Here is a 10,574-nt window from a genome sequence, read left to right as displayed (position 1 = left end):
ACTTTAAAATCAATTCTTTCAATGCTACAAGTGAATTTAGGCATCATGACATAATGTAAAGTATGAAAAATGGCTAATTTACTAAAGATAACATTCAACAGTGCTATTGAATAATTAATGTTTTAAAGATTAAGTGTACATTGGATGACTGCAAAAGCAAGTTTACTTTAAAACAGTTTTCACTTTTGCTTGTAAATTTGATACAAAGAAATGGCAACTAACAGAAGTAGAAAGATAAGTATGTTCTTGTAAAACGTTCTCCACTTATTTTTACTACAAAAAATACTTTTTTTTTAAAGTGTACCAAAAAAAAAAAAAAAATTTATAACCAACACAGTGCCCAATATAGTATTCATCCCTAGTAAAAAAACAAAAAAAAAAATCAAAGTTGTAAACTGATTATTGGTCTATTTTACAAGAAAGTTTATTATTATTTTTTTTTTCACTTCAAATGTTTGTTCACTTCAAAGTATTATTTGCCACTGCTTTGTAACAGTGTGAGAAATTTGTTTATAATTTTAGGTTGTTTCTACACCATTATTTTTATATATACAGTCATGCCCAAAAATATGGACACCCTTGGTAAATATGATCAAAGAAGGCTGTGAAAATTAATCTGCATTGTTAATCCTTTTGATCTTTTATTAAAAATAAAATCACAAAAATCTAAACTTTCATTGGATAAGTGGGGGGGAATATCATTATAAAATAAATATTTTTCTGTAATAAACATTGGCCACAATTAAGGACACCCCTAGAAATTATTATCAGTAAAATAAAAAAATCAGTAAGTGACTGACTCTGTTAGAAATCTTATAATGGGCCATGTTTAGATCTTCCAACCGTACAGTAATCCAAACACAATACTGAAAAACAATACAGAAATGGGTCACTGGGCACAAAACCAAGCTTCTGCTATAGCCATTCCAGTCCTCTGACCTGAACCCTATAGAAAATGAGAGGAGTGAACAGAAGAGGAGAAGCACCAACATGGAGCTGGGAATCTAAAGGGTCTGAAGTGATTCTAGATGAAGGAATGGTCTCTGATCTCTTGTCAGGTGTTCTCTAACCTCATCCGGCATTATAGGAGAAAATTTACACCTGTTAAACTGGCAAATGGAGGTTTCAAAAAGTATTGAATAAAACTGTGTCCTTAATTGTGGCCAATGTGTATTAGAGAAAAACATTTCATAATGATATCCCCCCCCCCCCCCCCCATTTTAAATTCTTATTATCCAATGAAAGGTTTGATTTTTGTGATTTTTTGAATAAAATATCAAACGGAATAACAATGCAGATTAATTTTCACAGCCTTCTTTGATCATATTTACCAAGGGTGTCCATATTTTTGGGCATGACTTTGTGTATATGTATATATTTGGTGTATATTAGTCAAATTCATAAATGAGTCAAGAAAGAGATGTTAATCATGACTGATATCCCTTTATTTATCGCACTGGCAGTGGTCAAGTGTGTAGTGTGCTCTGTATATTAAATCAGTGTTGAATGCTTACAGAAAAATTTGCAAGTGCACAGTATATACTGCAAAAATAGTAAGAGGAGTATGCAGTTCTGAACACTGGTATAATCACATATTCTCAGGCCTTTGCTTTATTATGTCATGATCAGACGTGATCCTTAGATGTGCTCTTACTGTGAGGGATTGTGGGTTATGTAATGCTGGAACTCAAATGCAAAGAAAAAGACCCTCTTCCCTTATTATTTATTACTTTCATATGTGTGGGATGGAGAGTTGATGATATACCAGTGGGACTGGTGCATTGTTTAATCCATCTGCTTTCTATTAGCACAGTATAGAGCGAGGAATGGGAACGGAGCGTGGAGCGAGTCCCCCTCATGTCTGAATCACAACACAGACTCTGGAATAGCAACTCTTAGTCTCTACAAAACCCTTAAGCAGCTTGTCAGAAAGACCTCCATGGCCACTTTGGGATTTCTTAAAATAAAAAATAAAAATTTTGTAAAGATATTTTGTTCTTTAAGTAACAAAAAAATTGTATTGTGAAATATTGTTACAAATTAAAACAACCGTTTTCTATTTTAGTTTTACTAATATATGGTGTTTTAATTTATAGAAGTAAAATGTTGTTTATCCCTGTGATGCACAGCTGAATGTTCAGCATCATTACTCCAGTCTTCAGTGTTCCATTATCCTTCAGAAATCATTCTAATGTGCTGATTTGATGCTTGAAGAAACATTTATCAATATTCAAGACATACTTTGTTAAATTGAACATTCCAAAAAATAGCACTTATTTCAATTAAAAGTATAAATTCCTTTAAAAATGATTCCAAACTTTGAATGGCAGTGTACATTATTGAAGAAAGAACTTTGTAGCAAATGAGTATCTCCCCGTTACCTTCTTAATGTTTTAAAACACCTTTACTTTAAAGCACAATGACTGCCATCTATTCTTGACATACAAAAGGTGCTTGTGAGATATAAATATCCAGACCCCACTTTAAGTACATTCTCATATAAGCACCTCTCTCTCCCTGTCTCTCTCCCTCTCTCTCCCTCCCTCCCTCATTCTCTCTCTCTCTCTCTCTCTCTCTCTCTCTCTCCCTGTCCACTCCTTACTCTCAAATCCTAGAGTTTAGCCCTTTTAATCCAGAAAAAAAGCAGCACTGATGAGCTAAAATACTGTAAGCCGAGCACAAAGACAGCTTGTGCTGATACTTTGGCCTGTTAAAACACAAGCTCAGTTTAGCAGCTAGGACTTCCATGCCATATAATGACATGACACCAAGCACACTTCTAGCAGTCTCAGAGAAAGGTTTTTGTTTTTGAACTTCTCAAACAATAGCAGTCGATGGAAAGTCTCCAACTCGACAAGAAAACAAAGGTGTGTCTGTTTGATCCTTGTGTCTTTAGTTGATATCAGGAGCTCACAGAGTGTATAGTTCTGTGGAAGGGAAGCAGGATGATGTTTTTCCTTGACTGGTTATTAATAGAAAATGTGCTGGTGAGTAAATGCCTCCAAACTTCAGGTTAAAGATACCTACAGTATGCACTGTATGAGTTTACTGGAGTGCAGTAATATGCCTGCAGCTTGTATCTTTCTTTGTTTAAAAATGAAGAGCAAGAAAATAACAAGATGAACTGAGCATAAACCTTTGACGGTTTAATAATAAACTCGTGTAAGTGCATAAGCCAGGCCCTGTCTTCAGGTTAGAAATGCTGATCTTAAATCTGTGAGGAGGTTATTGATCAGCTTGCTTTTGGCTTCTCTGGTTTAAAAAGCCTTGAGCCAGTTCAGATATTTGATTTTAAAGAAAATATGTGCATGTTGGGTCTGATTCACAGGTTTCCATGGAGACAATGATGAGTAGACAGAATGATTTCCACTATTCACCATTTCAGCTTAATCACAGGTCTAAAGTCTAGATTGTTTTGGTTCTCTGGGATTGAGACTAAAGATTGTTGTAAGAGACTTGTTTCCTGTCTTCTCTTAATTTATTCTGGTGTTTAACCTTAATATGTTCTATAGTGCCCAACCTAGCCCATATTTCATATTTTATATATTCCCTTCCAGTTTACAAGGCTTTGATTCCATTTTATCGCTTGTTCAAAGTTCAATGTCATTTTTAAATTTCCAATTGTTTTATGTGAATTTTTTATTCTAAACAAAGACAATGCCACAATGTTTCACACAGAGATAAGATGTCAAACAATTCAGATCTGTGTCTCGGGCGCTCCTCAAGTGCTCTTTGTAGCTCATAATAATTTAGTTTTAGATCCAGTAATTCATAGTTCATCTACATTTCTCAATCTTCTGATTCAGAGATCATTGAGAAATCCATGCAAATTCCAGTAGTATTTGACGTACTGCTCTCAGAAGAAGGAGGAAGGTTCTTTGTCAATGAAAGGTCATTCAGTTTGTCTCTGTACTCCCACAGACTCGCGGCCTGCTCACTGATTGTCTGATCATATTCCCTGCACAAATGGCAAGTGCTGATGATATTGAAATCAGATATTTGGTTTTATGCAATTACTAGCAGCACATATACAGGATTCTTGGTTGATACAATAACTGTTGGATGCAAGGTAAAGGTGTTGTTAACTAAAAGTAAAAATATCTTGTTGAAAAAAAAATAAACGTTTGATGAAAAACTTTAATTGAAAATAAGAAATGTACAACTAACCAAAGATTATTGTAAGTTGAAGCACTGAAGTTGCTGACTGGAAATAAACTTAAACTGAAAAAAAAGGATTTTTTTAAAATCATTATAATAAATTGCTTATAAAATATGTAAACATAAAAAAAAGAAATTAAAATCAAAATTAAAAATTAAACAAAAATCTAAATGAAAATATAAAAATGTAAAAAATGCTCATTCAAACTATTAATACAAACTCTACAGTATAAAAATACTAACTCTGGTAACACAGGTTTGCACTTAATATTATCAAGACAGAAATCCAAATCACTAAGTCTAATGATATTTTCTTTATATATATATATATATATATATATATATATATATATGTATATATAGCATATGTATGTTTTTTTTTTTTTTTAAATTCAGACTATAACATGATCAAAGTCTCTTCCTGTCTGTGTGAGTTCACTTTGGAAAAGTGGAACGTATTTAGTTCCTGGTTTAGCTCTTCAGTTTTAGTCTGAAGTGAGTAGTCATGCTCATGAGTCTATGAGCCATAAGGACTTAAAATAATACAAGTATATGTTTTTAATTCAAGGCACATTCATCAAACCCATCAACATGTCATTATAACCAAGCAACTCTTTTCAGACTGCAGCATGTGACTAGACTGCTTCTGTGTTTTACTGTCTAAAGTACCGCAGGCGCTGATAGCTTATCATAAGTGTACTTTCATTCTACCTGCTCATTGTCATTCAGTCCACATGTATTTGAACAAACAAGATAGGATGTGAACAAATACGTTTTGTGACATAATCAATTTGACCTTAGACCATAATAATCTCATAGTCAAAAGTCTGGCTGAGTTACATTTTAAGGTGACAAAAAGCACAACTGCAAACACAACGTCCAAAGTATCTGCCGTATAAGGATGTATGCATTTAAGTATCGTAAAAAGCACAAGAAGAAATGCAATAAACACATGCTTTTATTTTACTAGAGCAGAATGATGTATGATGGGAGGCGTGTGCAGAGGCGCACGTATACATGTTCCTCCTGGCCAAAGTACACGAGAGCCAGAGTCACAATCATCATAGCTATCACTGTCACTCTTTAGACAATATACAGTACAATATGTAATTATCCAACAAATTGATGAAGGGATATGTTGTAATGGGATTAAGTGTGTAACACATGGTTTAATTTTAATGACTATTCTGCATATAGAAAGAGTGTATAATATATATATATATATATATATATATATATATATATATATTTGCATATCCTTAAAGAGACTTTAATAAAAGTCCATTGTGCAGTAAATTCTATATACATAAGCAAAAAAAATTTTTAAGCAGATTCTTATTAAAATTACCAGATTTTGCCCACAAAATCATGCTGAGCAACACTGACTGCATCTCCAGACTCAAAAACCTAGTTTAACTTTCTAGCTAGTTATAATGTCAGCATGTTTTCAGTAGTCCACTTCACTTTAGAGAAATAGGCGTGCTGTTAGGTGTTATTTGTTGTGACTTTATTAATGTTAACAACAGCAGTAATAATCTTTAATGGCAGCTTTCTAAAGCTTATGGTGGATTAATGTCACAGTGTCTGCAGACAGGAATAGGGAGGTGGCTGTAGGTCTGGGCTTTGAATCATGGGTCATTTCACAGTGAGTCATGAGTTAGTGGTAAATTACATTTTTCAGTGTAAACATGCAATAGCCGGACATTGGCTGATGATGACTAATAAGCAACAGCGCGAGACAGACTTCTGTTGTCTTGGATCACTCTGTGGCCTTTGCCTGTTTGCTATGTTGTGTGCACTGTGTAGGGTGCTGATGTTTATTTTAATTATATTTTCTTTGCGGAGCTGAATTAAACGTCAGGGTGTGCCACATTCCCCTCTGCATTCAGAGTTCAGTTTGGCCTCCCTCTACTTAACGTTCATCACACACGTACACACACTGGAAAAGTCCTTGTGCTTTCAAGATGTGCGTGCTTGCTTGTGTTAGATGAGACTGCTCTCTAATGGACGAACGAGGGAAATAAACCCATGGAAATAAATGCTTGACAAACTGAAAATGGATGGGAAGACCATGTTATCTACAATTAGCTTGTAAGTACTAAATCTTGCACACTAGCTACCATTCAAAAGTTTTCATATTTATCTATTTATTATATAATGTATATAATAGAAGTTTCTGCTCACCAAGGCAAATTATTCGATCAGAAACAGTATATTTTAACAGTAATATTGTGAAATATTATTACAATAAAAATTTTGAAATGTACTTTTGATACAAAGCTGCATTTTCCGCATCATTACTCCAGTCTTCAGTCACATGATCCTTCAGAAATCATTCTAATATGCTGATTTGCTGCTCAAGACACATTTATTATTAATTTTGAAACCAGTTGTGCCGCTTCACACTTATGCTTACACAGATACTTAATTTTTTAGGATTCTTCGATGAATGGAAAGTTAAAAATTAGATTTTTTTTTTAGCATTTAATTAAAATATAAATATTTTGTAAGTAACATTAAAAATGTTTTTGCTGTCACTTTTGATCAATTTAATATGTCCTTTCTGAATAAAAGTATTAATTTCTTTAAAAAATACTGACTTTTAAGTATAATGTACACCACACTCAATTGTTTATGAACATTAATTCCACCCAAGGCTTTCCAGCAGTAGTTTTATCATGGGGATTTGTCTGTTGAGTGTCAGGCCTTGTGTTGAATGTGTGAATGCACTCAAAGACCTCTGGGTAATATCCAGCTGTTGTGTAGTCCCATTCAGTGGCTGTTTGAGATAACATACAACAGATGTGAAGATAAGGAACAAAACTGCTATGTTTTAGGATTCTGGCCTGGGACAGACTCATTCTGTGGTTGGGTTTGGAGGGATTTCTCACACAAAGCATGATTAATGGGAATGTTTTTTTCAGCTGTCCGTGGTTGTCAGGCTAAAGCTGCTGTTTAGGTTGTCATAACCTGCATTTGCTGCATTCCACAGGCATTTTTAGCCTCCAGAGGAAAATTTGAATTATGCAAGTAATATGATCTTTAGAGTATAAGGAACCTTTCAAAACATGTATTTTTAGAGAAACCCTTAACAAATCCCAATTCCACTAACAGCTAGGAATGTGATTTGATGTGGGCAGAAATAACTTTCATCTACGCCTATCATTTTGCATATACCCTGCAGAGTCTGTAGCATTTTAAAACAATGAGAGAGCTCAATAAAAACTACTGGCCAGAAGTTATATAACAAATATGTGTATGAATTTACACAAATTATTTTGCTGAAAATCATTGTATTCCTACTTGTGCACTAATGCCTGTTTAGATGTTTAAGTTTATAAGTTAAAAGGTTTTCCTGTCAGTATCAGACCACTTCACTCACATTTAGACCTCAAAAGATTCTTAAGAGACCACCTTAGACCTTAGCAGGCCAATTAGAAACCATTTCAGATAGATGGATAAACTACAGTGGACTTTATAAGAGAGGGCATTGTTGCAAACATACATGCATGTGTTAGTGTGATCCTAATCAAATGGGAATAGATTTACATAACATTTACAATGGCTCTCACGTGTGCACATTCAGATCACGTGGATTATGTTTGAGTTTTCTGAGAGGGGGTGGGTGTGAGCACACGTAACCATGAAGGGTTAAACTGGTCCAGTAAACATGCAATGAGCAACTCAGAGTTTTAAGACATGTTTGTTAGGCTACTTCCATGAAGTTTATGACTATTCAACTTGTGCAGCTGGTGTGTGAAAACAGATCCATAACAGATGATAGGCAAGAGAAATAATCGACCTACAGTGATAATACACTACAATTACTGTACTGCACATCATTAAGGTGTTAAGCGCCTGTCAAATCTTATTTTTCAGACTCTTCTCAGCCAGTTGGTCAGTGGACTTAAAGCCCCAGTGCTGTTGTTGAACTGTCACCTTTCACTGAATGCAGTGAACTAACTACACTATTTAACCCTTGGGTATTTGACTCCAGAAACTGACATGGAGATTGTGTTTGAGACCAAAAACCATTCATGCTGCCGCCATCTGCTGGTCACTGTAATAACAAACAAGATTCATTTGTTTGAGGTAAAATATGATACAGTAAATTTACATTTAATCATTTAGTAGAAGCTTTTATCCAAAGCGACTTACAAATGAGAACAATAGAAGCAGTCGGACCTAGAGAGAACAACAACAATACACAAGTGCCATGACAGGTTTCAGTTAGTCTGGCACAGTACACATAGCTATGTCTTTTTTTTAAGATTATAAAAGAAAGGGTAAGTGCTAATATTAGTTGGTTAAGTGCTGGTGAAAAAACTGTGTCTTTAGATGTTTTTTGAAAATGAATAATGACTTTGTTGGGTGGCTTGCTCTGAAAGGAAGGGTCTAATCTTCTTAATGTTGTAAAAGGCACATCTGCAGGACCGGTTCATTGTAGCAATATGGTCTGTGAAGCTTAACTAATGACAGTGGATGGATGACAGTGGGCAAAAGTTGTCCAAGCAAGCGGTTAGAGAGGAGCAAAGAGTGTCGGTAGCGCTGTTTGTGTCCAGTGCTGAAAACTGAGCGAGTGAAGCAAGTGAGGATGAAACCATAGATAAGGAGACCAGTACCACCACCCCTCCCAGTCGTGTGAGAGGTCTGGGAACAAGTGAAATTAGTGGAGAGGGCTGCGGGAGTGGCAGTGTCTTCAGGTTTGATCTAAGTCTCAGTTAGGGCCATGAGGATGAGACCGGAATGAGTAGCAATAGAAGAAATCAATTCTGCTTTGTTAACAGCAGACTGGCAGTTCCAGAGACCAACTTGAATAGAGAATATAGTTGTAGAGGTCAGAGGGACGGGCCGTAGATTATTAGGATTGACCTGCCTCCAATGTACAGTGCGTGCTCTCCGACTGTTAGTAGTAATAGTAGAGATTTGAAAGCAATTGAGTACAGTTGACCTAAATATTTATTTGAGAACAAGCTGTACCAAAAAAAAAAAAAAAACAGTCATATGCAGCAGCAGCATGTGCCTGTGTGCATTATATTACAACATTTTTATGAGCCCCCTGCTTTCTAAATTGAAATGAATCAAATTTATATAAAAACTTCAGTTAATCAAAAGTGACAATAAAGACATTTATATTGTTATAAAACATGGAGCACTGAAGACTGGAGTGATGATGCTGAAAATTCAGCTTTGAATCACAGGAATAAATTATATTTTAAAATCCATTCAAATAAATACATTTATTTTGAAATTGTAATATTTCGCAGTAGTTTTTACTTTTTTTATATCAAATCAATGAAGTCTTGGTAAGGATACGAGACTTCTTCCAAAACATAAAAAAAAGCTTACCAACCAAACCTTTTGAACTTTAAATACAGTACTGTATGTACATGATGAATCTGAGAATGTCTTAGCACTTGATTTGCCTCTCTGTTTCTTTCATGACAGCAACATTCAAGCATCGTACATTGCTTAACTTTTCTTCATTTCTTGAATTCCAGTGCAGGGTCAGTCTTTTGGACCCACAGTGGTTGTGTTTGTGTGTGTTTCTCCATCTCTCCCTCTTCCCTCAGGGGCCGTGATGTCCTTGCTTTCATGAGCATGTGTTGACCGTTCTCTTCTGTCCCTGGATTGATGTTGGTGGAAACAGAAGCAGACAGATACATTTTCTGCCAGATCAATTCCCTGCTGCAGGGTGAGAGTGTCCCGGGGACAAGAAACAGTGAGGTTCCTATTGTCTGTATGAGTGCTAATACAGAAAGTGTATTGCAGAGGTGAGTTTTTGCACAATATTAGGAATTTTTGTTTGGTATGTATATATGTATGTATTTCAGCAGAACAAGGGAATATTTTAAATAATGTTATGTTATCTAAATATGAAAAAAGATCACATTAAAGTTGCATACAAAAAGATGCGATCAGATACATTTATAAATGTGTGTGTGTGTGTGTGTGTGTGTGTGTGTGTGTGTGTGTATAGAAAGAAGTATAATTAAAGGACTCAATCACAACTATTAAAAAAAGGTTCAAACATTCACTGATGCTCTGGAAGGAAACAATGCATTTAGAGCCGGGGGTGTAAACTTTTGAACAGAATGAATGCCAAATATTTCTTATTTTGTTGAAATATAATTTTTTTATATTTAGTACTGCCCTTCAGAAGCTTCAGAAGATACTTTCATGTTTCACAGAAGTTTTCACTCCCCGGCTCTTAATGCATTGTGTTTCCTTCTGTAGTATTTAGTCCGAGAGCTCTCAGTCCCTCCATTGAAGCTGTGTGTACGGTATACTGTCCATGTCCAGAAAGGTAAGAAAAACATCAAAGTAGTCCATGTGACATCAGAGGGTCAGTTAGAATTTGTTGAAGCATCGAAAAGACATTTTGGTCCAAAAATAACAAAAACGACGACTTTATT

This window comes from Carassius carassius, chromosome 14 (genome assembly GCF_963082965.1).
Source record: "Carassius carassius chromosome 14, fCarCar2.1, whole genome shotgun sequence".
Taxonomy (NCBI): Eukaryota; Metazoa; Chordata; class Actinopteri; order Cypriniformes; family Cyprinidae; genus Carassius; species Carassius carassius.
The sequence above is the reverse complement of the archived record's forward strand: the minus strand, read 5'-3'. Positions refer to the sequence as shown.